Here is a 4,832-nt window from a genome sequence, read left to right as displayed (position 1 = left end):
CATGTAAATATATTTTTATACTTGCCTATTTACCAGGGTTTTTAAAACGTAGTTCACAATTATGAAATATTTGGATATCCAGAGGATTCGTATAAATGAATGTTCCTTCTTTACATATTTCATCATAGCACTGACTGTTTCTCTCCTCCTCTACTCCATCACAATGCTGACTGCTCTATTCTATTGCAATGCCCACTGTAAAAATGTGCACACTGCCAAACAGAATGAGCTTGTGTATTTTGTTCTTCACAGGAGATCACTCATAAAATAAAATGCTTCATCAGAGCTGGCAACTGGCATATTTCCTCATTCCACAGAGAATAGTAGTATGGGTGGTTATTTCTGAGTATTTTACAGCCACAGTTTCTATCATTGAAACTCTGTGGAATTTGTTCCTAGTTTCATGTCCATGGGGTGCAAAAGAAGGTTGACAATTATATTATTTGATACATCTCTAACATATCTGTCCCAAAGATTTGGGATCATATGGACCACTGCCTTAATTAGTCAACACTTAAAACCACTTGATCGTTACAATGTTGTCCAATGTCTGAAGACTGAAACAAATATTTGGTGAAATGTTGTTGCATTGTTGCTGCCTCACATGCATAAAGTACACATTCATGGGCACACTGCCACTCATTTGAATGGATAGAAAATTAAGCTTAGTGTGCCTGTGTTAGTAATATAGGGCATGGTAAAATATCCCATTAAAAGGGTTGACATTGGATGGTCAATAATACATATTTGTAGGTATATCAAACTAGTGTCAAATAGACTTTAAAATACTACTGTACAAAGGTTATGACGGGAATATTAAGATTATGGTGAAATTGAATTAAGTTGTATGTTATTTATATAATTTTTCCATCCACTGTGATGTTGTAGTGTCACTTAAAACTCAACACATTCACTGTGAAAGGCTGAAGAACCACGTTCAGTGCTTTAGTGTACAGTGCAATGTCACGATCTCTAGGAGCCAATGTTCCATTCAAGATTTCTCCTACATCTCGCCGAAGGCACCTTTTATCCCATGGACTAGATCTGAGGAAAGTGGGCGTATCCTTCCTTTGATCTCCTTCCATTAACTGCTGCCTGACAGATTGCAGTCCTCTTAATGATTGTGAGGAACATGAGTTCTTTTGAAGTGGGCCTTCTGCTACTTGTTTTGGTCTTTATTTCCTGAGGGAATATCTTGGCCTTAGTCTTCTATTATCACTTCCTTGTGGTCTCACTAAGTTGTATATGCTGCAGGTTCCAGTACAGTTTCAAAAACTGAAGTAGAGTAAAGTGCAAACCTCATCACATTATTCGGTATAAACATGACAAAATGGTAATTGAAGCTAAATGTGTGATTTTATTTAATTGCCTTCTGATTTTGATCAAATCTGCTAATTGATATGTGACTTCAAGTAAAATAAAATAGTATGTAAAATAAAATAGTAAGGTTCATGTAGGTTAATCTGCAAGTTCTGGACAAGGGTCCACTGCTCAGTTCTGTGCCCGTCCCCTCTCTCTGCTGCTGTGTAACTTTTTACTTCTTAACTCCAATGGGTAAAATTGTAATTTTACCTTTGATATCACACTATCTCCTATAATTACAAAGGTTTATCTTCCCCTTTAATGAGATTGAGATCTAATTTGATTTGGTATTAATGCAATGAAAATCTTTCAGTGTATATTATCTGAGGAGATGGTGACTCCACCATGATGTCAGATGGACTAGATCCAGAGGCACAAGGCTCCTGTTCTAAGGATATAGACTCAAATCACACACCAACATCAAGGGAATTTAATTGCAATTAAATAAATCTGTAATGGTGACCGTTGTTGATTTTGGAGGGTTTCATGATCACTGTTACTTAATATAGGCAGGAGATGATTTGGAGCAACTTTCTGACTGTTTATTAAGTTTGTTAAGAAGCAGTTTAGATATGGTACATTAGTTAATTAGACAAAGGAAGTATACAGCCACGACAGATGGGAATGCTTTACTGTCCTGTAGAATGGCAGAGTGGGGACAATAGTTTTGGAGAGGTGCAGTGCTCCTTCCTTATGTCATACAGTCATTGTTCTTCCCTCAGGCCAATGTAAGTGAATTCCTGGTCGTCTCCCAGAAAGGTGGTGGCTGATTTCGTGGGATCCTCTCTCCTTCTCCATCTCTCTATCTCCCTTTATCACCAGACCTACTACTGTTGATATACTTTATTTTGGGGCTTGCCATCTGTGTAGTATCAATCACCTGTACGAATCATCTTAGCCAATGACCAGGGGAAATTACTCATAGAGTCATAGTCACAGATTCATAAAGCAGGGAAACAGGCCCTTCGGTCCAAACAGTCCATGTTAGACGTAATCCCAAACTAAACTAGTCCCACCTGCCTGCTCCTGGTCCATGTCCTTCCAAACCTTTCATATCCATGTATTCATCCAAATGTCCTTTAAACATAATTGTACCCACATCCACCACTTCCTCAGGAAGTTCATTCCACACACAAACTACCCTCTGTGTAACAAATTTCTTTTAAATCTTTTCCCCCTCACCTTAAAAATGTATCCCCGAGCCTTGAAATCCCACATACTAAGGAAAAGACAATTACCACTAATGCTATCTATCCCCATCATTATTTTATAAACCTGCATAATGTCGCCTCTCAACCTCCTAAGCTCCAGAGAAACAAGTCTCAACCTGCCCAGCCTTTCTTCATCAACTCAAACCTTCCATACCTGATAGCATTCTGGTAAATCTCTTCTAAATACTCTCCAGCTTAATAATATTATCCCTATAACTGGATGACCAGAACTAGACAGAGTATTCCAAAAGAAGCCTCACCAATGTCCTGTACAACCTCAATAGGACTTCCCAACTCCTTTACTCAAAGGACTCATGATATCAGAGAGACTGTTGCCTCTTTGTCGACTTCAATTCGAAGGCTAGTTTTCATTCCTTCTGAAAACAGAGAACTTCTTATTTTCCCAGACACTGCATTCATGTTGGGTAGTGTGATGCCCAATTAATCTATTGTATATTCTTGTAGAAGGCTAGATAATACTGCAACTCAGTTAAATGAGGTCTTATGCTAACACAGGAAATACTAAATCTGCAATACTAGGAAAACATAGTTTTAAAGGGGGCCTCAATTTCTAATACAATGAAACTATTCTTGATTGTCATAAATGCTTATCCAATGCACTTTAGAGAAGGAAGTCTACCATCTTTACCTGGTCTGGTCAACCTAATTGATTCCAGAGCCACAGAAATATCATTGGCTATTAACTGCCTGTAATAAGGGCAGTTAGGGATGGGCAAAATTATTGCCCCTTTTAACAATGTCCCTTGTAGAAGTAGTGTTTAATGAATATATAGATGAGCCTCTGAGGTGAGCTGTGAAGAAAACAACATATGGATTGGTCTCTTGATCTTCCTCTGACAACTAATCTACTTATTCCAAATTCCCACCTACCCATAATAACTTCTGATCCCCTTCCTCATGAAGAATCTATCCATCTCTGCCTTAAAAATATTCAAAGACTCCACTCCCACAGTCTTTTGAGGAAGATTCAGAAATGCTCTGTGACAGAAAAACAAATCCTCCTCATCTGTTTTAAATGAGCAGCCCATTTTTTTTAACACAGACCTCTAGGATCAGTGGATTCTTGCACAAGGGAACACATCCTTTTCATTGACAATCTGTCAAGATCCCTCAGGCCTTCATATGTTCCAATCATAACTGGCTCTTCTAAACTCCGATGGATACACATCCAGCCTGTCCAGGCCTTACTTATAAGATAATCCAAACATTCCAAGTATTAGCCTAGTAACCTTCTCTACATTACTTCCCACTCATATACATTTTTCCTAAAGTCAGGAGATATTATGAGCAAGGCCGAAGGAGTGCATGCAGTCGCTGCTCTTGTCCTACTATTCCATGGACCACAACATAAAATAAAACACATTTTCCAGTTTCCAAGATGGCCAATTAAATACCTCATCAATACTAGGTTTTAAATAAAAGGATCCATCAACCAGGTTTATTCAGTAAATGCAATAATTGATTTATTTGCAAAACAAAACGAATTCAATAAAGATGCAATATCTGATTACAGTACACAGTTGGTAATAAGAAATGTTTATCCTTCAAAACACTCAAAAAAACTCACACTCACTACAGAAACAGAGAGAGAAAATACATTTCTTCCTCACATGTTCACTTTAAAGAAGACACTTTCTGGCCAGGAGAGTTATTCTTGAAAGCAAAATGTTTGGGGCTATAAACATTCCAAAGTCTGTTGCCCCAGTGTTCTGGCATCTGTGGTCAAGTGACTAATCGGGCATGGAAGTCTCTGGAGTTTTGAAAAACCCAGATGGCTGAAGAGATACAACACTGAGAAGTTCCTTCACCACTGAGAAATACAAATACATTAAAAATAGGAACTATTCAGCCCTACATATTCACTAAGATCATGACTTGTCTATTTGGGTTTCACCTTCCTCACTTCTATCTAGCTTGATTATTGTTACGGAACAAAAATGTTTAATGGCCCCCACATTCATTGCCTTCTAAAGTAAGGAGGTCCGAAGTCACACAACCCTCTGAGAGAACAATTCTCCTCATCTCTATCCTAAAAGGGTGACTCTTAATTTTAAAATGGTGCCCCCGAATTCTGGACTGAACCTCAAGAAGGAACATCCTTTCCACATTCACCTTGTAACGACTATTCAGGGTCTTATACACTTCAATCAAATCACCACTCGCTCTTTTAAATCCACTGGAAACAAGTCCAACCTGTCCAATCTCAGAAGACAATTAGGTCTCCAGGTACCAATCTAG

Source organism: Stegostoma tigrinum, chromosome 30, assembly GCF_030684315.1.
Source record: "Stegostoma tigrinum isolate sSteTig4 chromosome 30, sSteTig4.hap1, whole genome shotgun sequence".
Taxonomy (NCBI): Eukaryota; Metazoa; Chordata; class Chondrichthyes; order Orectolobiformes; family Stegostomatidae; genus Stegostoma; species Stegostoma tigrinum.
This window is presented reverse-complemented; position numbering follows the sequence as displayed.